The sequence below is a fragment of the Ursus americanus genome, chromosome 35 (genome assembly GCF_024610735.1).
Source record: "Ursus americanus isolate L20-20 chromosome 35, mUrsAme1.1.p, whole genome shotgun sequence".
NCBI lineage: Eukaryota > Metazoa > Chordata > Mammalia > Carnivora > Ursidae > Ursus > Ursus americanus.
This window is the reverse complement of record NC_142161.1, coordinates 8909197-8933491: the sequence shown is the minus strand read 5'-3', so window position 1 is coordinate 8933491 and position 24295 is coordinate 8909197. Positions and strand designations below refer to the sequence as shown.

At 38.3% G+C, this 24295-nt stretch overlaps 1 long non-coding RNA gene across 1 annotated transcript in view; it reads left to right on the top strand.

Annotated features, from left to right (window-relative positions):
• The window catches only part of LOC148107104 (uncharacterized), a 57273-nt gene that overhangs the window by 18423 nt on the left and 14555 nt on the right, over positions 1 to 24295 (top strand). Inside the window, exon 3 of the long non-coding RNA XR_015723039.1 lies at positions 4256 to 4345. This is a non-coding gene — a long non-coding RNA (uncharacterized LOC148107104). The remainder of the gene's footprint in view (positions 1 to 4255; positions 4346 to 24295) is intronic.

Sequence of the window (24295 nt, the reverse complement as noted above, 5' to 3'; positions counted from 1 at the left end):
GTAGGCTTTTCAGAGATGGTTTTTATGAAATTGAGGAATGTACCCTCTATCTCTACACTCTGAAGGGTTTGAATCAGGAAAGGATGCTGCATTTTGTCAAAAGCTTTTTCTGTGACAATTGAGAGGATCATATGGTTCTTGTCTCTTCTCTTAATAATGTGTTCTATCACACTGATTGATTTGCGAATGTTGAACCACCCTTGCATCCCAGCGATGACCCGTTTGGTTGTGATGGATAATCCTTTTAATGCTGGCCTCAAGAATGAGTTTGGTAGCTTTCCATCTGTTTCTATTTTTTGAAACAGCTTTAGGAGAATAGGTGTTTCTTCTTTGAATGTTTGGTAGAATTCCCCAGGGAATCCATCAGGCCCTGGACTCTTGGGAGGTTTTTGATCACTATTTCAATCTCTTCACAGTTAATCAGTCTATTTAGATAATCAGTTTCTTCCTGTTTCAGTCTTGGTAGTTTATAGGTTTCCAGGAAGGCATCCATTTCTTCCAGGTTGTTTATTGGCATATAGTTGTTGATAATAGTTTCTAATGATTGTTTCTGTTTCCTTGGTGTTAGTCGTGATCTCTCCCCTTTCATTCATAATTTTATTAATTTGGGGCATTTCTCTATTCTTTTGGATAAGTCTTGACAGTGGTTTATCAATTTTATTTATTCTTTCAAAGAACCAGCTTCTAGTTTTGTTGATCTGCTCTACTGTATTTCTGGTTTCTAATTCATTGATCTCTGCTCTAATCTTAATCAATTGTCTTCTTGTGCATGGCTTAGGCCTGTTCTTCTGTTCCATCTCCAGCTTCTTAAGATGAGAATATAAGGACTGCATTTTAGATTTTTCTATTCTTTTGAGTGAGGCTTGTATGGTATGTATTTCCCCCTTAAGACCGCCTTTGCAGTGTCCCATAGGTTTTGGACTGATGTGTTTTTGTTCTCCTTGGTTTCCATAAATTGCTTAAGTTCTTTAATTTCCTGGCTTACCCAATCATTCTTAAGTAGGATGGTCCTTAGTTTCCAAGTGTTTGAGTTTCTTCCAAATTTTTCCTTGTGATCGAGTTCCAATTTCAAAGCATTGTGGTCTGAGAATACGCAGGGAATAATCTCAGTCTTTTGGTATCGGTTGAGACTTGTTTTGTGACCCAGTATATGGTCTATTCTGGAGAAAGTTCCATGTGCATTCGAAAAGAATGAGTATTCTATTGTTCTGGGGTATAGGGTTCTGTTTAGTATGTCTAGTCTAGTATGTCATTGGTCTAGTATGTCATTCAAAGCTGGGGTGTAGTGTTCTGTATATATTTCTGAGGTCCATCTGGTCCAGTGCATCATTCAAAGCTCTTGTATCTTTGTTGATTTTCTGCTTAGATGATCTGTTTATTGCTGAGAGTGGAGTGTTGAGGTCCCCTACTACTAATGTATTACTATCTATATGTCTCTATATTCTGATTAAGAATTGGCTTATATAATTGGTTGCTCCCTGTTGGGGGCATAAATATTTATAATTGTTAGATCCTCTTGTTGGATATACCCTTTAAGAATAATATAGTGTCCTTCTGTATCTCCAACTACAGTCTTTAGCTTAAAATCTAATCTGTCCGATATGAGAATTGCTACCCCAGCTTTCTTTTGAGATCTGTTGACATGAAAAATGGTTCTCCATCCCTTCACTTTCAGTCTGGATGTATCTTTAGGTTCAAAACGAGTCTCTTGTAGACAGCATATGGATGGGTCATCTCTTTTTATCCAATCTGCAACCCTGTGGCATTATGGAAGCATTTAGGCCATTCACATTGAGAGTGATTATTGAGAGATATGATTTTAATGTTGTCATGTTGCCTGTGAAGTCCTTGTTTCTATAGATTGTTTCTGTAAATTTCTGTTCTGTATCACTCTTGGGGCCTTTTTACTTTTATAGCATCCCCCTTAATATTTTTTTGTAGGGCTGGATTGATGGTCACATATTCTTTCAGTTTCTGCCAGTCTTGGAAGCTCCTTGTCTCTCCATCCATTCTGAATGACAAGTCTTGCTGGATAAAGCATCCTTGGCTGCATGTTCTTCTCACTTAGGGCTGACAAGACATATTCAGAGCACTTTCTGGCTTGCCAGGTCTCTCTAGGTAGGCAGGTCTGACATTATTCTGATGTTTCTCCCTCCGTACTTGAGGAATCTCTTCTGCCTTGCCGCTTTCAAGATTTTCCTTGGATCTAAGATTTGTGAATTGTACTATTGTATGTCGTGGTGTTGGTCTGTTCTCATTGATCTTGGGAGGGGTCCTCTCTGCCTCTTGGACACGAATGCTTGTTTCCTTGAACAGATTAGGGAAGTTCTCAGCTACAGTTTGTTCAAATAAATTTTGAACTGACAATTTGGTTATATCCATATCCATCTGACAATTTGGTTATATCCATATCCATAATTTCTGGCAGAGGCCACAGTCTCTGTTTCTTTCCTTTGTTGGGGGTTCCTCCTCCTTGTCATTTGGATGAGGTGTGGTTGTGGGGATGTACAGAGCCCAAATTATTGACCAGGATGCAAGCAAGGTGCGCCTGTTTTATAGGGACCTTAGGGATGTGGGCTTCTTGTTCTTTCAGCCTGCCTTTTGGGGGAGGAGCCTGCTGTGCTGATACTCAGGCAACCCCGTTTGGGTAGAGTTGCCCTGCCCCCTGTGTGTGTGTGGGTGCGGATGGGCACAGCGCAAACCAGTTTTTCCGGGCTTTTGTTCTCTGGTGGCTTTCCCTGGCAGCTTTCTGGGTCTCATTCTGAGAGTCAGAGCAGCAGTGACCGTATCCATACCTCTGTCTCAGAACAGAGAGATCACATTCTGCTCTTCACTGAGCTCTCCAGGCCACTCTGACTCCATTTCTGTTGGTGCTGCTAGAAACCTGGAGCATCCTGGTTTGTGCACCCCACAGCCACTCTCCTAGTCCTCACTCCCATGGCCAGCTTGCCTCTGCCCTTTGTGCTTCTAAAACCGCCAGCCACCCTCCCCCCCCCCCCCCCGTTTGTGCGCATGTGCACGCTCCCGAGCTCCTGCTTTCATCTGGTTTCCCCGCTGCTCCAGGTCTGCTAGTGCGGCTGCTCCCCAGCGCAGGAGGCTTCTGCCTTCCCAGCCCACGAGTGTGGCGGCTCCCTTCACCTTCCATTTATCATCTGATATCTGCCCGCAAGCTCTCAGCTCCCCACTTCATACCTTGATATCCAGTGCCGGAGATGTTCTGTTTGTAGAGATATAAATATATCTTCTTACTTTTCATGCTGTTTTCCAGGGTGTTCAGGATGGTCTGGTAGATATCCCTGCAAAAGGTTTTTAGAGTAACATAATTGCATTTGTCTATTTTTGCTTTTGTTGCTTGGGCTTTTGGCATCGTACCCAAGAAATCATTGCCAAAGTCACCCTGTTTTCTTCTAGGAGTTTTACAGTTTCAGGTCTTAACATTTAAGGCTTTATTTCATTCGAGTTGATTTTTGTGTATGGTAAAAGGTAAAAGTTCAATTTAATTTTTTTTTTGCAAGTGAATATGAAGTTTTATCAGCACCATTTTTTGAAGAAACCATCCTTGTCCCATATGTAGTGTTGGCACCATTGCTGAAACTCATCATGTATGTAGAGGTTTATTTCTGGGTTCTCTATTTTGTTTTATTGGTCTATATGTCTGTTCTTAGACCAGTATGACTGTTTTGCTTACTGTAGCTTTGTATGTGTTTTGAGATCAGGAAACCTGTGCTCTCCAGCTTTGTTCTTCTTTCTCAAGATTATTTTGGCTATTCAAGGTCCTTCATGGTTCCATATAAATTTTAGGATTATTTCTGTGAAAAAAAATTGGAATTTTGATAGTGATCACTTTGGGTAGTGTGGACACTGCAACAATATTAAGTCTTTCAATTGTGAGCATGAGATGTCTTTCCCATTTATTTGTGTCTTTGAATTTCTTTGGATGATTAATAGTTTTAAGTATAGAAGTCTTTCACCTCCTTTAAGTTTATTCCTAAGTGTTTTATTCTTTAAGATACTATTGAAAATGAGATTATTTTCTTAATTTCCTTTTCAGATTGCTTTTTAGCATATAGAAATGCAACTGATTTTTGTATGCTGATTTTGTGTACTGCAACTTTCATTGATTAGTTCTGACATTTTTGTTTTGCATGGTGGAATTTTTTAGGTTTTCTGCATAACATGACAGCTTATCATCTGCAAACAGAGATCATTTGGGTTTGGATGACATATTTTTTTCTTGCTTAATTTTTGTATCTAGGACTTCTGGTACTACGTTGAATAGAACTGGTGAGAAGGAGCATCCTTGTTCCTGATCTTAGAGGAGAAAGACACTTTCAGGTTTTCATTGGTGAGTACATACCGCTTTGGGCACAGTATATATGGCCTTTATTATGTTAGGTAATTTCCTTCTATTTCTTGTTTGTTGAGCATTTTTTATCATGGTATTTACTTTTTTCAGTTTTTTCTGCATCTCTTGAGGTAATGATATGATTTTTATCTTCCATTATGATAATGTGGTGGATTATATTGCTTAATTTTCATATGTGTCCCCTGGTTACAACTCATTTGATCATGTTGTGGGATTCTTTGAACGTGCAATTGCATTCAGTAGGCTAATATCTTGTTGAGGACTTTTGCATCTATATTAGGAATGTGACCCCTCGTTTTCTATTCTTGGAGTATCCTTATCTGGGTTTTGTGTGGGGGTAATCAATGCTGGCCCTATAAAATGAGTTTGGAAGTTTTCCCTCTTCTTTAATTTTTGCAAGAGTTTGAGGATTGGTGTTAATACTTGAAAATTTGTTAGAATTCACCTTGAACTTTCTGGTCTGGTATTTCCTTTTTTGGGAGGTGTTGTTTACTAATTCAATCTTACCAGTGATAGATCTGTTTGGATTTTTATTTTTTTATTTTTTATTTTTTATTTTTTTTACAATTCAGTCTTGGTAGTATGTATATTTCTTGGAATCTATCCATTTCTTCTATGTTGTCCAATTTGTTGGTGTATAATTATTCATAACAGCCTCTTATGAACCTTTTAAAATTTTTCTGTGACATCTGTTGTAATGTTTCCTAGTTTCTGATTTTGAGTCTTCTTTCTTTTTCTTAGTCTAGCTAAAGTTTTGTCAATTTTGCTGATATTTAAAAAAAAAAACTCCTAGTTATTTTTCTGTGTTTCTATTTTCTGATTTATTTCTGCTCTAAAATTTATCATTTCCTCTGATCTGTTTGGGCTTAGTTCTTTATTTCTTTTAGGTTTGTATTTGAAATCTTTCTTTTTTAATCAAGGTATTTATTGCTATTAACATCACTCAATAATACTTTTGCTGTATCCAAGAAAGTATGTTTTCATTTTTGTTTTGAGATATATTCTAATTTCTCTTTTGATTCTACTTTTATGTTTGATCAAGAGTATGTTGTTTAAAACTAAAAAATAAGAAAATAGTATGTTTAATTTCCATATATATGAAAATCTTCATTTTTTAAATATTATGGATTTTTAATTTCATTCCATTGTGGTTGGAAAAATACTTGAGATAATTTGTCTTTTAGAATTTATTAAGACTTCTTTTGTGACCTAATGTGATGTCTCCTATAGAATTTTCTCTGTTTGCTTTGGAAGAATGTGTATTTGGAGGCTCTGGGGTATGATATTCTGTATAAGCCTCTTATGTCCATTTGGTCTGTAGTGTTGGTCAAGTCTGTTGTTTCCTGATTGACCTTCTGTGTGGATGTTGTAGACACTATTGAAAATGAGGCAATGAAATCTCCCATATGTATTGTATTGTTGTGTATTTCTCCCTTCCGATCTGTCAGTGTTGGTTTATATGCTTATTCTGATGTTGGGTGCATATGTATTATTAATTGTTATATCTTCCTGTTGAACTGACCCTTTTATAATTATATAATGATCTTCTCTTGGGAAATTTTTTACTTCAACTCTATTTTGTCTGATAGAAGTATGGCCACTCCTGCTTCCTTTTGCTTATCATTTGCATGCAATATCTTTTTCTATCTCTTCATCTTCAGGCTGTGGCTGTTCTTTTTTATTTTTTTTTAATCTTTAATTAAATTCAGTTTACATAGAGTGTATCATTAATTTCAGATGTAGAGTTCAGTTGTCAATTGCATATACCACCCAGTGCTCACTATATCACGTGCCCTCCTTAATGCCCATCATCCAGTTACCCCATCCCCCCACCCACCTCCCCTCCAGCAACCCTCAGTTTGTTTCCTATAGGCTACGGACGTTTTTAAATCTAAAGTGACTCTCCTGGGGTGCCTGGGTGGCTCAGGTGGTTAAGCGTCTGCCTTTGGCTCTGGTTATGATCTCCAGGTCCTGGGATTGAGCTTGTTCAGTGGGGAGTCTGTTTCTCCCTCGCCCTCTGCCTGCCGCTCAACCTGATGACAGCATATAGATGGATCTTACTGTTATAACCATTCAGCCACTCTGTGTCTTTTTATTGTGGAGTTTAAACCACTTATATTTTAAGTCAGTACGGGGTAAGAACTTATTTGCATTTTGTTAATTATTTTCTGTCTGTTTTGTGGTACTGTTGCTTCTTCTCTTGCTGTCTTTTATGATTTGGCAATTTTTTAATGATATTCTTTGATTCCTTTCTAGTTTTCTTTCGTGTATCTTTTTTGGGTATTTTCTTTGTGGTTACCCCAAGGCTTACAAAAAAAGATTAGAGTTTTAACAATCTTGCTTAAGCTAATAATAACTTCAATTACAAACAAGAACTCTATAACCGTTATTTCTCCCTTCATAATACAATTTGTATATTGTGACATCGATAACATGTTTATATGTCTGTTAACACATTTTTATAGTTAAAGTTATTAACAGTACTGTCGTCTTCTAACTCTTACACTAGGATTGAAAGTGCTCAGTGTGTCTTCTTTACATAGTACTTTATTTTGTATTTATATATTTACCTTTAACAGTGAGATTTATATTTCCATATGCTATTGTATTACTCTTTATGATCCTTTTGTTTCAACTTGAAGAAATTTCTTTAGCACTTCTTGTAAAGCAGTGATACAAACTCCTTCAGCTTTGTTTTTCTGGGAAAGTCTACTTCATTTTTAAAAGACAGTTTTTACTAAGCATACTTTGTATTCTTGGTTGACAGTTTTTTTTTTTTTTTCTTTTAGCACTTTGAATGTATCATCCCATTTTCTTCAATTCCAGAATTTCTGTTTGGTTCTTTTTTAGTGTTGCTAACTCTTTGTCGAATGGTGAGACATAAATGGGTTCCTCAGGTAATGCCCTGAAAGACCGAGGGAAATGGGTGCCTATTTTACTCTCTTTCCCCTACAGGAGAAATCACTGGCCAAGACGGTCTCTCTTAGCATTGTGTTGTGCTGGTTTGGGGAAGGCTTCTTGGGGATAAAGTGAAACTTCACCATTTTCAATGTGGCTGTTTTTGAATTTTCTATTCTGCCAGCATATTGGAACTTCTCAGATGTGCTCCAGAGCTCTTAAAAAGGTATTTTCATCTGTGGATAGTTGTTGAATTTGGTTTCTCTGGAAAGTCTAGTGTTGGGACCTCTTTTTCCACCATGTTACTGATTTTACTTCTTGCCCTCTTGCCAACTGCATTATATTGATGTTTAATATATTTCATTGTTAAACATTTGTCAAGTGTGTATGTTCTCTTAAATCTATCATTTTCATAATTTATAATTTTGTTGTATTGAGGTTTTGAATTTATTAAAATCAAATGTATCAAACTTTTTTCTTACTACTTTTTTTTGCTGCTTGTGTTCTGTTGAAATCTTTTATTTTCTTGAGATAACATTCTATAAATTGATTCTAGTTTCTTTCTGAAATTTAAAAATTTTTAAGTCTGGATTCACCTGAATTTTATCTTCCCAAAATGTATAATGTGAGCTGTGCAATGTAATACATCCAAACAGGATTGTTAAATCTTCCTAGTAGAATGTCTTTTAATATTACCAGTTTGAAAGCCTAACAGTGCTTTTTGATCCCATCATCTGTGAATGTACTTGTCACTATTTTCTTCTACTTAGGGTGTGCCTCCTATCTCATATATTCTCCTTATAAATGTTTTACTGTGCCATTAGGCTTTAGGGATGGCTTTTTAAAAAGTTTTTATTTCAATTTCAGTTAGTTAAGATACAGTGTAATGTTAGTTTCAGATGTAACAATGTAGAGATTCAACACTTTCATACATCACCCGGTGCTCATCACAAGTGCACTTAGGGATAACTTTTGTAAATAATAATTGAATCTGAAAATGAGTCCTTTAAGAGGTGAGTATATTCCATTTGTATTTATTGTGATTGTAGATATATCTTGATTTTTCTTTTATTCTTCGCTTTCTTTGTGTCTTTGCCCCCCCCCCTTTTATTGTCCTATGGCTTCTGCTTTTGCTTGTGAAGTGTGTGTGTGTGTGTGTGTGTGTGTGTGTGTGTGTAATTTTATTTTGAAAGGTGCGGTATTTTGACTTCAGTTCCCTAAAGATATTCTTTTTGTGGGTTGTAATTTAAAGTTTTGGTGTGATTATTTAGCCATGGATTTCTTCTGTGTATCCTACTCAAGATTCATTGTTAATCCTTAATTTCTACCTACCTATTCTCTATTGGATTTCTCCTTTGGAATTCACATTAGACAAATGTTGGATCACAGTTATCTATTCTTCATGCCCCTTACTCTCCTTTTCTTAGTACTTCCTTCTTCACATAGCTGTGTGAATTTAGCATAATTTCCTCCCATCTTTCTTTAGTTTATGAACTTTCTCCTTAGCTGTCTAATTTACTATGTGTTTCATGTATTGAATATTGCATTTCAGTGATTATATACATTCTGGAAGTCTGAAGTGTTTATTTTTCTATATATGACTCTTTCACAATTTCTGGTCTTTTTAAATGTTTTTAAAAATTCTTATGTATTTAATTATTTCATGTATAACAGATAATTTATTATTTGTTCACAGTGACTTAATATTGATGTTGTTTATATCTTATGAATCTCATTCTAGGTTGATGGTTTCACTGTATATTTTGAAATTATATATGTCATTATCTTCACTGTGGATCCAATTGAGAATACTGGGCAACTGGTGGGAGCCTCTCCTTCTCTGATAGTTCCGCATTTGCTTTTTTCCCCAAATAACTTAAGTTTCTTAATGGCTAGAGTCTGATGTTTGTGTTAATTTCTTTTCCTAGAGGGTCATAGATCATGTATTGTTGATAAATTAAACCCTGGACCTATTATGATCAACGATGTGGTTTCAGGACCTCAGGGGAAATATATCAGAGAACAGCCAAAACAGACCACTTTCCTTCTCATCCCATTTTACCAGAGTGTAGATACTTTTCTTATTCAACCTTTCATTAAAGTTGCACCCCCTTGACGATCCTGGCTTTATGAGAATTTCAGTCCTAAATCCTTGTCTTAACTTGCCCTAAGGTTTCATCTCCTGTCCACATCTTGGCATTGAAACATAAGCCCCTTGAGTTACTCGGGCTAGTGATTCTCAAGTACACAGAACCACAAAACAAGGGACTGTCCTTCCCTGAATGCCACTAGCATCTTATTGAGAAATACTGACCTTCCCCAACAAAGGCTCCCAAGATAATCATTGACTCAGCTTATACATTTAATGTCTTCACTTTTAGCTCCGGCTTCATTTCTGGTCTCTAGTAATACCCAGTAATATTCTTTACTTTTTTTGTGTGTGAGCTCATCTAGCTATATAGAAGAAATTTTATAATGTAATACTTATTTTACAACTTGAGGTTTTTTTTTTCAACTTATCTATTACCAAAACCAGATTTCTGAATATCTGTGTTTGTAAGTATGTGTGTATACAAATACATGTGAATATACACACAGAGCTATATATACACATTATGTAGTGTGTGTACATATATCTGCCTATATATCTAGTTATTTACATGTCATCTATTTTTCCATTTTTAAGTATGCATTGAAAACTATTGTATTTGACCTAATGCTAATAATGATTATGAGTTGTAAATTTTATTGACTTCTTTGAGAATTTTGGAATTTTTTACAATGTTTAAATCTTTATGATAGTCATGTAATATTTTTCTTTTAAGACTTAACACTAGTCAGACTAAATGAATATATTGGTTATTATTAAATGCTATAAAATCAAGTGAGCATGGATGTCACCAAATCCCAGAAACCTAACGTTAAAGATAGAAGTATAGTGTCTGCTTTGAAAATAGATGGTGAACAAAGAACAGCTCTTTCTGGAACCCAAAAAGACAGTCATCAAACCCTATTGACTACCCACCCAAACTCTATTCACTACCATTTTTCTTCTCTGCCTTCCTCTCTATATAGCCCAGGAAACGAAAAATCTCAACTGTCTATTATCTCACAGTTCAGGACCTTGTATGAATCTGGCCAATGAAATTTATGTGATAGACTGCCTGGTGGATTGAGGGGAGTATAACAGAAGTCTATACTTAGAAGCTAAAATTACTAGGTGTAATGTTATGCATAGATGGTCAGTTTGACTTGTTTGCATGTAAAATGAATTGGCTAAAAGTGTAAAGACTGCAAGTTGGCTATATATTTTGAGATCAGAGTTTTTTGGGAAACTGCAGGCTGGCCAGCTATAGCTCCTGAGTTTTCAATCCTTAATACAAATGCTATATATCTTAAGTTGCACAGATTGGGGGGAAAGCTGTTGTAGCCATGCAGGTTGCAGGAAGGGTATCCCCATCCCTTTTATCAGAGGTGTTACCTTGGAGGATAATGAAAAAGGAAGATTTTTACAGAGTAGATGTAAAAACTTCCAGTATGTCTGATCAGGAAAATTACCCTATTATAGGACAGAGAGTCTCCCTAATCTTATCAGCTAGTTCAGACATATGTTGATTCTGATATGTGATACAGATTGAATTCTGCTATGTATTTTTCATGCTCCCTTTTTCCAAGCAGGGTTTTTTTTTTTAATTGCAGTTTCTTCACATATGTATAGTGTAGATGTTATTGGCAGATGAGTTGTCTTTTGGGCATGCAATCCGCATTCAGTGACTGGATGAACTTTGGGGCTCCTTTGAATAGCGGGTGAGAGTGTTCTGTGTAATGGAGAGAAGAATATATACGAATTTTGAGTAGACAGGATGTAAATAGTTGACCAGTCTGCTTTGAAGTTAAGATTAGATAGTATTCCAGTTTGGGGTGAAGTGGAAGGATACTGAATGCAGTTTCTGTGAAAACTTGCTCAATGTAAAGAGATGGATAGCTGCCCTACTTTGAATTTTAGGTAACTAGCCCAAGGACAGCATCACAACCTCTCTCTCTTTTTTTTTTTTTTACATTTAAAATCCCCCCCCCCCCAGTTTCAAGCTTGTATTTAAATTCCAATTAGTTAAAATACAGTGTAATATAAGCTTCAGGAGTAGAATTCACTGGTTCATCACTTAAAACACCCAGTGCTCATCACAAGTGCCCTCCCTTAATGCCCATTACCGATTTAGCCCTTCCCAGGGTTGCCCACCTCCCCTCCAGCAGTCTTCAGTTTCTTCTCTATAATTAAAGAGTCTGTTCACTGGCTTGCTTCTCCCTCCCTCCTTCCCTCCCTCCCTCCCTTTCTCTCTCTCTCTTGTTCTCTATGTTCATCCCTATGTTCATCTGTTTTTTTTCTTAAATTCCACATATGAGTGAGATCATATGGTGTTTGGCTTTCTCTGACTGGGTTATTTCACTTACATTGTACACACTAGGTCTATCGACATGATTGCGAGTGGAAAGTTTTTTTTTTTTTAATGTAGAAATCCTCTACATCTTTTTATTTAATGTTTTTTTATTATGTTAGTCACCATACAGTACATCCCTGGTTTCCGATGTAAAGTTCGATGATTCATTAGTTGCGTATAACACCCAGTACACCATGCAATACGTGCCCTCCTTACTACCCATCACCAGTCTCTCCCATTCCCCCCCCGAAGCCCTCAGTTTGTTTCCCAGAGTCCATAGTCTCTCATGCTTCATTCCCCCTTCTGATTACCCCCCCTTTCTTTATCCCTTTCTTCCCCTACTGATCATCCTAGTTCTTATGTTCCATAGATGAGAGAAATCATATGATAGTTGTCTTTCTCTGCTTGACTTATTTCACTTAGCATTATCTCCTCCAGTGCCGTCCATGTTGCAGCAAATGTTGAGAATTCATTCTTTTTTTGATAGCTGAGTAATATTCCATTGTATATATGGACCACAACTTTTTAATCCAGTCATCTGTTGAAGGGCATCTTGGTTCCTTCCACGATTTGGCTATTGTGGACAATGCTGCTATGAACATTGGGGTGCATATGGCCCTTCTCTCCACTACATCTGTATCTTTGGGGTAAATACCCAGTAGTGCAATGGCTGGGTCATAGGGTAGCTCAATTTTTAACTTTTTAAGGGACCTTCACACTGTTTTCCAGAGTGGCTGTACCAACTTGCATTCCCACCAACAATGTAGGAGGGATCCCCTTTCTCCACATCCTCTCCAACAATTGTTGTTTCTTGCCTTGTCTATTTTTGCCATCCTAACTGGTGTAAGGTGGTATCTCAGTGTGGTTTTGATTTGAACTTCCCGGATGACTAATGATTTTGAACATTTTTTCATGTGTCTGTTAGCCATTTGTATGTCTTCATTGGAAAAGTGTCTGTTCATATCTTCTGCCCATTTTTTGATTTATTTCTCGTGTATTGAGTTTGAGAAGTTCTTTGTAGATCTTGGATACCAGTCCTTTATCTGTAGTGTCATTTGCAAATATATTCTCCCATTCCGTGGGCTGCCTCTTAGTTTTTTTGACTGTTTCCTTGGCTGTGCAGAAGCTTTTGATCTTGATGAAGTCCCATAAATTCATTTTATCTTTTGTTTCTCTTGCCTTTGGAGATGTGTCATGAAAAAGGTTGCTTTGGCCGATGTCATATAGGTTGCTGCCTATGTTCTCCTCTAGGATTTTGATGGATTCCTGTCTCACATCGAGGTCTTTCATCCATTTGGAGTTTATCTTTGTGTATGGTGTGAAAGAGTGGTCAAGTTTCATTCTTTTGCATGTAACTGTCCAATTTTCCAGCACCATTTATTGAAGAGACTGTCTTTTTCCCACCGGATGTTTTTTCCTGCTTTATCAAAGATTAGTTTCCCAAAGAGCCAAGGGTCCATTTCTGGGTTCTCTATCCTGTTTCATTGGTCTATGTGTCTGTTTTTATGCCAGTACCATGCTGTCTTTGTGATCATAGCTTTGTAGTACAGCTTGAAATCTGGCATTGTGATGCCCCCAGCTTTGTTTTTCCTTTTCAACAGTTCCTTGGAGATTCAGGGCCTTTTCTGGTTCCATACAAATTTAAGGACTATTTGTTCCAGTTCTTTGAAAAATGTCCTCGGTATTTTGATCGGGATAGCATTGAAACTGTAGATCGCTCTGGGTAGCATGGACATTTTAACTATGTTAATTCTTCTGATCCATGAGCATGGAATATCTTTCCATCTTTTTGTGTCTTCCTCAATGTCTTTCAAGAGTGATTTATAGTTTCTAGAATATAGGTCCTTTACGTCTCTGGTTAAGTTAATTCCAAGGTAACGTATGGTTTTTGGTGCTATTGTAAATGGGATGGATTCCCTAATTTCTCTTTCTTCAGTCTCATTATTCGTGTATAGAAATGCAACTGATTTCTGAACATTGATTTTGTATCCCACCACATTACTGAATTGCTCTATAACTTCTAATAGTTTGGAAGTGGATTCTTTTGGGTTTTCCATAAAGAGTATCATGTCATCTGCGAAGAGAGACATTTTGACTTCTTCTCTGCTGATTTGGATACCTTTTATCCCTTTTTGTCATCTGATTGCTGTTGCCAGGACTTCTAGTACTATGTTGAATAATAGTGGCAAGAGTGGGCATCCTTGTCGTTTTCCTGATATTAAGGGAAAGGCTTCCAGCTTTTCCCCATTGAGAATAATATTTGCTGTAGGCTTTTCATAGATGGCTTTTATGAGATTGAGAAATGTACCCTCTATCCCTACACTCTGAAGGGTTTTAATCAGGAAAGGATGCTGTATTTTGTCAAATGCTTTTTTGCATCAGTTGAGAGGATTATATGGTTCCTGAGTCTTTTCTTGTTGATATGATGTATCACGCTGGTCAATTTGCGAATGTTGAACCATGCTTGCATCCCAGGGATGAATCCCACTTGGTCATGATGGATAATCCTTTTTTTTTATTTTATTTTTTTAATGATTTTTTATTATATTATGTTAGTCACCATACAGTACATCCCCGGTTTCCGATGTAAGGCTCGATGATTCATTAGTTGTGTATAACACCCAGTGCACCATGCAATACGTGCCCTCCTTACTACCCATCACCGGTCTATCCCATTCCCCCACCCCCCTCCCCTCTGAAGTCCTCAGTTTGTTTCTCATAGTCCATAGTCTCTCATGTTTCATTCCCCCTTCTGATTACCCCCCCTTTCTTTATCCCTTTCTTCCCCTACCGATCATCCTAGTTCTTATGTTCCATAGATGAGAGAAATCATATGATAGTTGTCTTTCTCTGCTTGACTTATTTCACTTAGCATTATCTCCTCCAGTGCTGTCCATGTTGTAGCAAATGTTGAGAACTCGTTCTTTCTGATAGCTGAGTAATATTCCATTGTATATATGGACCACAACTTCTTAATCCAGTCATCTGTTGAAGGGCATCTCGGCTCCTTCCACAATTTAGCTATTGTGGACATTGCTGCTATGAACATTGGGGTGCATATGGCCCTTCACTACATCTGTATCTTTGGGGTAAATACCCAGTAGTGCAATGGCTGGATCATAGGGTAGCTCAATTTTTAACTTTTTAAGGGACCTCCACACTGTTTTCCAGAGTGGCTGTACCAACTTGCATTCCCACCAACAATGTAGGAGGGATCCCCTTTCTCCACATCCTCTCCAACAATTGTTGTTTCTTGCCTTGTCTATTTTTGCCATTCTAACTGGCGTAAGGTGGTATCTCAGTGTGGTTTTGATTTGAATTTCCCTGATGGCTAATGATTTTGAACATTTTTTCATGTGTCTGTTAGCCATTTGTATGTCTTCATTGGAAAAGTGTCTGTTCATATCTTCTGCCCATTTTTTGATTTATTTGTTTCTCGTGTATTGAGTTTGAGAAGTTCTTTGTAGATCTTGGATACCAGTCCTTTATCTGTAGTGTCATTTGCAAATATATTCTCCCATTCCGTGGGCTGCCTCTTAGTTTTTCTGACTGTTTCCTTGGCTGTGCAGAAACTTTTAATCTTGATGAAGTCCCATAAATTCATTTTATCTTTTGTTTCTCTTGCCTTTGGGGATGTGTCATGAAAAAGGTTGCTTTGGCCGATGTCGTAGAGGTTGCTGCCTATGTTCTCCTCTAGAATTTTGATGGATTCCTGTCTCACATCGAGGTCTTTCATCCATTTGGAGTTTATTTTTGTGTATGGTGTGAGATAGTGGTCAAGTTTCATTCTCTTGCATGTAGCAGTCCAATTTTCCCAGCACCATTTATTGAAGAGACTGTCTTTTTCCCACCGGATGTTTTTTCCTGCTTTATCAAAGATTAGTTGCCCAAAGAGCCGAGGGTCCATTTCTGGGCTCTCTATTCTGTTCCATTGGTCTATGTGTCTGTTTTTGTGCCAGTACCATGCTGTCTTTGTGATCACAGCTTTGTAGTACAGCTCGAAATCCAGCATTGTGATGCCCCCAGCTTTGTTTTTCCTTTTCAACAGTTCCTTGGAGATTCGGGGCCTTTTCTGTTTCCATACAAATTTAAGGACTGTTTGTTCCAGTTCTTTGAAAAATGTCCTTGGTATTTTGATCGGGATAGCATTGAAAGTGTAGATTGCTCTGGGTAGCATGGACATTTTAACTATGTTAATTCTTCCGATCCATGAGCATGGAATATCTTTCCATCTTTTTATGTCTTCCTCAATGTCTTTCAAGAGTGATTTATAGTTTCTAGCATATAGGTCCTTTACGTCTCTGGTTAAGTTAATTCCAAGGTAACGTATGGTTTTTGGTGCTATTGTAAATGGGATGGATTCCCTAATTTCTCTTTCTTCGGTCTCGTTATTCGTGTACAGAAATGCAATTGATTTCTGAGCATTTATTTTGTATCCTGCCACGTTACTGAATTGCTCTATAACTTCTAATAGTTTGGGAGTGGCTTCTTTTGGGTTTTCCATAAAGAGTATCATGTCATCTGCAAAGAGAGACATTTTGACTTCTTCTTTGCCTATTTGAATACCTTTGATCCCTTTTTGTAGTCTGATTGCTGTTGCCAGGACTTCTAGTACTATGTTGAATAATAGTGGCGAGAGTGGGCATCCTTGTCGAGTTCCTGATCTTAAGGGAAAGGCTTCCAGCTTTTCCCCATTGAGAATAATATTTGCAGTAGGCTTTTCATAGATGGCTTTTATGAGATTGAGAAATGTACCTTCTATTCCTACACTCTGAAGGGTTTTAATCAGGAAAGGATGCTGTATTTTGTCAAATGCTTTTTCGGCATCGATTGAGAGGATCATATGGTTCCTGAGTCTTTTCTTGTTGATATGATGTATCACGCTGATTGATTTGCGAATATTGAACCACGCTTGCCTCCCAGGTATGAATCCCATTTGATCGTGATGGATAATCCTTTTAATGTACTGTTGGATTCTATTAGCCAGGATCTTGTTGAGGATTTTGGTGTCCATATTCATTAGGGAAATCGGTCTGTAATTCTCCTTTTTGAGGGGGTCTTTGCCTGGTTTGGGGATCAAGGTAATATTGGCCTCATAGAATGAGTTTGGTAGCTTTCCTTCTGTTTCTATTTTTTGAAATAGCTTTAGGAGAATAGGTATTATTTTTTCTTTGAATGTTTGGTAGAATTCCCCAGGAAAACCGTCCAGGCCTGTAGTTTTGTTATTTGGAAGGTTGTTTATCACTGACTCAAACTCTTCATAATTAATTGGCCTGTTTAAAAAATCAATTTCTTCCTGTTTCGGTCTTGGTAGTTTATAGGTTTCCAGGAAGGCCTCCATCTCTTCCTGATTGCTTAATTTATTGACATATAGCCGTTGATAAAAGTTTCTAATAATCCTTCCAATTTCGTTGGTGTTGGTCGTGACCTCTCCTTTTTCATTCATAATTTTATTAATTTGGGTCCTTTCTCTATTCTTTTGAATAAGTCTTGCCAGTGGTCTGTCAATTTTATTGATTCTCTCAAAGAACCAGCTTCTAGTTGTGTTGATCTGCTCTACTGTACTCCTGGTTTCTAATTCATTGATTTCTGCTCTCATCTTGGTCAACTGCTTCCTCGTGCGTGGATTAGGCCTGTCCCTCTGTTGCTGTTCCAGCTTCTTGAGGTGAGAATATAAAAACTGCATTTTAGATTTTTCTATTCTTTTGAATGAGGCTTGGATGGCTATGTATTTCCCCCTTAGGACTGCCTTTGCAGTATCCCATAGGTTTTGGACCGTTGTGTTTTCATTCTCATTGGTCTCCATAAATTGTTTTAATTGATTTTTGATTTCCTGGTTTATCGAGTCATTCCTGAGCAGGATGGTTCTTAGTCTCCAAGTGTTTGAGTTTCTTCCAAATTTTTCCTTGCGGTTGAATTCCAATTTCAGAGCGTTGTAGTCTGAGAATATGCAGGGGATAATTTCAGTCTTTTGGTATTGGTTGAGACCTGTTTTGTGCCCCAGAACATGGTCTATTTTTGAGAATGTTCCATGGGCATTAGAATAGAATGAGTATTCTTTGGTTCTGGGGTGTAGTGTTCTATATATATCTATGAGGTCCAACTCATCGAGTATGTCATTCAAAGCTCTTGTTTCTATGTTGGTTTTCTGCTCTGGTGCTCTATTTCTGATAGTGGAGTGTTGAGGTCCCGTACTATTAACATATTTTTATCTATATGTCTCTTTATTCTGGTTAAGAGTTGGCTTGTGTATCTTGCTACTCCCCTGTTAGGGGCATATATATTTATAATTGTCATCTCCACTTGTTGGATACATTCTTTAAGAATAATATAGTGCCCTTCTGTGTCTCTAACTATAGTCTTTAGTTTAAAATCCAATCTGTCTGATATGAGAATTGCTACCCCAGCTTTCTTTTGAGGTCCATTGGCGTGAAAGATGGTATTCCATCCCTTTACTTTCAATCTGAATGTATCTTTGGGTTCAAAATGAGTCTCTTGTAGACAGCAAGTGGATGGGTCATTTCTTTTTATCCGATGTGCAACCCTGTGGCGTTTTATGGGAGCATTTAGGCCATTTCCATTGAGATTGAATATTGAGAGAGATGATTTTAATGATGCCATGTTGCCAGTAAAGTCTTTGTTTCTATCGATTGTGACTTTCTGTTCTGTATCACTCTTGGGGCCTTTTTACTTTTATAGAACCCCCCCTTAATATCCCCTGTAGGGCTGGTTTTGTGGTTATGAAATTGGTCAGTGACTGGCGATTCTGGAAGGTCTTTATTTCTCCATCCATTAGAAATGACAGCCTTGCTGGACAGAGGATCCTTGGCTGCATGTTTTTCTCTGAAAGAGCTTTAAAAATGCCCGCCCCCCAACATTTTCTCTCATTCCAGGTCTGAGTAGACAGGTCTGACGTAATTCTGATACCTTTGCCTTGGTACGTGAGAAATTTCTTTGCCCTGGCCTCTTTCAATACTGTATCCTTGGATCTAATATTTGCGAATTGCACTATGACGTGACGTGGTGTAAGTTTGTTGTGGTTGAGCTTGGGAGGGGTCCTCTCTGCCTCTTGGACATGAATGTTTGTTTCCCTTGCTAGATCAGCGCAGTTTTCAGCTACAATTTGTTCAAATATCTCTTCTAGACCTTTGTTTTTCTCCACCCCCTCAGGGATCCCAATGATTCTGACATTGGAACGTTTCATTGAGTCAGTAATCTCCCATGACCTACATTCTTGAACATGGATTTTTTTGAGTCCAGATTCTATTTTAGCTTTCTCTTCTAACCCATCCTCCAATTCGCTGATATGTTCTTCTGCCTCATTCACCCTGGCCATCAGAGCCTCTAGTTTTGACTGCATTTGGCTCATAGAATTTTTAATTTCTGCCAGATTCGCTCTCATTTCCGCCCTTAGAGATTCTATATTCTCATTAAACATTTTCGTTAATACTTTTTTCAAGTCTACACATCATCTTGACCATTGTTTCTCTGAATTCCATTTCTGATAATTTGGCTATATCCATACCCATTAGTTCTGTGGTAGAGGCCACAGACTCATTGTCTTTTCTTTGCTGGGGGGGATTTCTCTTTCTCCTCATTCTGATGAGGAGAGGGTGCGGGGTTGTCCAGAGCCCAAATTATTGAGCGGGACCCAGGCCGTGCACCCTTGTTTTATAGGGATCTTAGGGATGTGGGCTTCTTTTTTTTTTTTTTAAGATTTTATTTATTTATGTGACAGACAGCCAGCGAGAGGGAACACAAGCAGGGGAGTGGGAGAGGAAGAAGCAGGCTCCCAGTGGAGGAGCCCGATGCGGGACTCGATCCCAGAACGCTGGGATCATGCCCTGAGCCGAAGGCAGACGCTTAATGACTGCACCACCCAAGTGCTCCGGGATGTGGGCTTCTTGTTTTTTCAGCCTGCCTTCTGGGGGAGGGGCCTGCCATGCTGATACCGTGGATACTCAGGCAACCCTGTTTGGGTAGAGTCTCCGTGTCTCCTGCGAGTGGGATGGGGATGGGCACGCTGTGAGCCGGTATTTCCAGGCTTTTGTTCTCTGGCGGCTTTCCCTGGCGGTTTGCTGTGCCTCTTCTGAGAGTCAGAGCGGCAGTAGCTGAATCTCAGCCTCTGTCTCAGAACAGAGGGATTGCGGACTGTTCTCCACTGATGTTCTGGCCACTTTAACTCTGTTACTGTTGGTGCTGCTCAACCCTGCGGCGTCCTGGGATGTGCGCCCCACACCCGGCGTCCCAGCCCTCACTTCCAGGGCCGGTACGTCTCTGTCCTTTGTGTTTCTAACGCCGCCAGCCGCCAGCAGACCCACGCACGTTCCAAAGCTCCGGTCCTCAGTCTGGTGGCGCTCGCTCCTGGCTCAGGGTCTCAGTCCGCTCTCTCGCGGGTGCCGGTCCGCGAGTCCGCCCGCTCCCCCGTGCAGGTGGCTTCTGCTTCCCGGCGCCCGAACGCGGTGGCTCCCTCCCCCTTCTGTTTATCTTCCGATATCTGTGCGTCGTTTCACGGCTCCCCGCTTCGTACCTCAATATTCAGCGCTGGAATTGTTCATTTGTAGAGATCCAGATGTATCTTCCTGTGTCTCGGGCTGATTCCGTGGATGTTCAGGCTGGTCTGGTACCTATCCAGCTCGACTCGGGACCGGCTAAAAAAGGGGTCCCCTACTCCTCCGCCATCTTAACTCCTCCCCAGAAATCCGCGAGTGGAAAGATTTTCATTCTTTTTAGCTGAGTAATATTCCATTGTGTGAGTGTGAGTGTGTGTGTATCATTTCTTTATCCATTCATCAGTCAGTGGACATTAGGGTTCTTTAAATAATTTGGCTATTGTGGACATTGCTGCTATAAACATTTGGGTGCATGTGCCCCTTTGAATCAGTATTTTTGTATCCTTTGGGTAAATACGTACTAGTGAAATTGCTGGGTCATAGGGTAGTTGTATTTTTAACTTTTTGAGGAACCTCCGTACTGTTGTCCAGAGTGGCTGCACCAGCTTGCATTCCCACCAACAGTGTAAGATGCTTTTCCTTTCTCTGCCTCCTTGCCAACATCTGTTGTTTCCTGTGTTGTTGATTTTAGCCATTCTGACAGGTGTGAGGTGGCATCTCATTGTGGCTTTGATATGTATTTCCCTGATGATAAGCGATGTTGAGCATCTTTTAATTTGTTTGTTGGTCATCTGTATGTCTACTCTTGATGCTGTTATTGAACTTTTGGGCCAGTTGGAGTCTCTGTACTTCCGGACTATTGGTCAGGCTTTCTATTACATGCAGATACAAGTATTCCTTATTAAAACATCCAGAATGGAATGTCTTGTTGTCTTAACTGCTTTAGGAGCTCACAGCATGAAGATAGAAAGTATTCTTGGACTCCCAAGACCTGTGTTTAATATTTGCTTAATGATTACCCTGAACAATTATTGAGTAGTGATTGAGCCCATTTCCATCATCTTTGTCCTTCCTTTTCTTCCTTTTTATGTGCGGTTCTTCTTCCCTCACCAGCTTTATTGAAATATAATATATTGAGGCATACAATATACCTACAACAAGCTTAAGGTATCCAGTGTGATAATTTGATACACACATATGTTGTGAAATAATTACCACAATAAGACCCATCCATCACATCACCTAACTACCATTTGTGTGTGTGTGTGTGTGTGTGTGCGCACGTGTGCACGCGTGTGGTGAGAACATTTAAAATATACTCTCTTAGTAACTTTCAAGCACATAAGACAGTGTTGTTCCCTATGGTCATAGTGCTGTGAGTTCAAGCCTCATGTTGGGCACAGAGCCTACTTAAAAAACAAAAACAAAACCTCAGAGGAGCAGGATGTGATTAGTCTATAACATGGGAGACATGGGAGACTCAGAAAAGGCTTTTCAATGAAGGTGATACTGGAGCTGGGTTTTAAAGATGTTTTAAAACTTTCAGAAAGAGGGACATTCACATGAGTGGCATACTCCGTGAATTGCTGGTGTGTCTATGTAATTACAGCACTAACCCCAGGGAGACAGAATGGTGACACAGCAGTGACAAAGTACTACAAACGAGTGGAATGGTATTTTGAGTTCCATTCTAAAAGATTTATATTTTACTGTGTTAAAAAAAAATGTGGATTTGTTGAAAGTTTTAAAAATGAGGGATGGAAAAGGAGCACGATGAAATTTCCATTTTAGAAAATTAGTCTGGTAATTGTGCAAATACTGAATAGAATATGGAAATAATGAGAAATTTGAAGATTAGATAAGCTATTGCATTAGTTCAGAGAGACATTTGCAGAGGTATAGTCAATAGGAATTGTGATTGAATGCTTGAAGAAAATGAGAAATTCAAGATGACCTAAGGAATTCAGAAAGAAAAGCATATTTAGGATAGGTTTGACAAAAAAATGGAACACCTAGATATCTACCACACAGGGAGAAATAAATTCTGGATTGTGTGTACAGCTTATTTTTCCTTAAACGTAACTTCACTTACTCGTAATGCTATTTGAAAGTATTTCTTTTTAAAAACTTAGAAAATAACGGATATGGAGGACAATTGTTCATAACGAATAAGATATTTCATATGTATTGGGATGTCACAGGTTTTTATATTACATCTCATGCAAGGAATATCTAGGTTTTTATGGATAAATTTGTATAATCCATATTGTGTTATTCTTTAAAAGTTGTGAGGGATGATATATGATCAAATGGAACAAGTGGGTATAACTAGATATTCTGACTACCTCTTGTTCTCACACACATTTTTATTGAGTATATTTAATGATTTTTTTTTTTCAAGCTAGGAATTCAAATGTATGCTTCCATTCCATTGGGATTCACTAAAATTCCACTGGATTTCCCTTAAAAAAAATGACCTGCCCTGAACACTACTGGGATTTCACATTTCTAAAATAATATATTCAATTACTTCATGCTTACTTTCGTGTTTCAACTTCAGCCATAATTTATTTGTGTTGTTACAGTTTTGAGGTTCTATATATAGCACCTCTCTTTTCTACAAGTTCTAACCCAGGTGAAAAATAAGACCCATGCTTGTGATATCAGAAAAAAATTCATCCTAAATACAAATTTAGAAAATGCAACACAATATCAGAATTGGCTTGCCCAGGGCTATCCTTCAGTTGAGACCTTACAACAGTCTTACCTCTACTTCTCCATTTGAGGCATTGCAACAATTTTCAAAGAGTAAACTGCAGAAGAGAAACTCTTAGCCAGGTTGCTGTGGCCACTGGCCTTGTGGCAAAAGGAGGAGGAAAAAGACCAAATCTTTTGATGCTCTGGGTTTCTGTTAGATTAACTCTATTCACTAGGGAACTATGGGCTAATCCCTATATGCCAACTAACTAAGAGATTAGTTACTCTTCTTGGGAAAATAAGAGGAGTAGGGTTGATTTGAAAAATTACGTATATGAAACAGGAGTGAGGCGGGAGCATTCCTTCCAAATAGTTGTCCTGTGATACTTATCATTAGTGTTTAAAAATCTTGGCACCTATAGCTTAGCATTTAAATGAAAGCGGTGATTCAGGGCCTGCTGGATAAGCAGGATTACCTGAGGAAGAAAATTTAGTTATCTTACTCCAGACTTCATGAATCAGAATTTTAAGTGGTACCCAGAGGATCGATCATTTGAAAAACTCTTCAGAAACCTATGTTTCCAATAACTATCAATTTCATATAACAATCTTCAGTCACGAGTAAAAACCTTTGCCTCTGGTTATTGGTGTAATAATTTTCTGCCTGAAATTATCATCATCCCTATAGTTGTGTAATTCACTTCCTGCCTATTGATTAAAAACTATTGGACTTTTCTTTCTCAGACTTCTCCTAAAAGTCATAGAGGAAGCCTGAGTTCAGAGAAACAGTTTGAAGTTTGAATATTTGTATAATTGTCACTGGATGTTCCTACTTAGGGCTTTCAGTAGAAATGGGATTATTTTGGCAGAAATAAAAATAAGTATAATATTTAGCATTCTTAAATTTGAGTTGCGTGGCCAGTTTTCCATACAATCTCAGAGATAAATAAGTTTAATTTTATGGATCAATTCTTTTTTCTTTTTTAATGTTTTTTTTTTATTATGTTAGTCACCATACAGTACATCCCTGGTTTCTGATGTAAAGTTCGATGATTCGTTAGCTGCGTATAACACCCAGTGCACCATGCAATACGTGCCCTCCTTACTACCCATCACCAGTCTATCCCATTCCCCCACCCCCTCCCCTCTGAAGCCCTCAGTTTGTTTTTGAGTCCATAGTCTCTCATGCTTCATTCCCCCTTCTGATTACCCCCTCTTTCTTTATCCCTTTCTTCCCCTACCGATCTTCCTAGTTCTTATGTTCCATAGATGAGATAAACCATATGATAACTGTCTTTCTCTGCTTGACTTATTTCACTTAGCATTATCTCCTCCAGTGCCATCCATGTTGCAGCAAATGTTGAGAATTCATTCTTTCTGATAGCTGAGTAATATTCCATTGTATATATGGACCACAACTTCTTAATCCAGTCATCTGTTGAAGGGCATCTCTGTTCCTTCCACGATTTATTATGGATCAATTCTTAAATAAGAACTTAAAC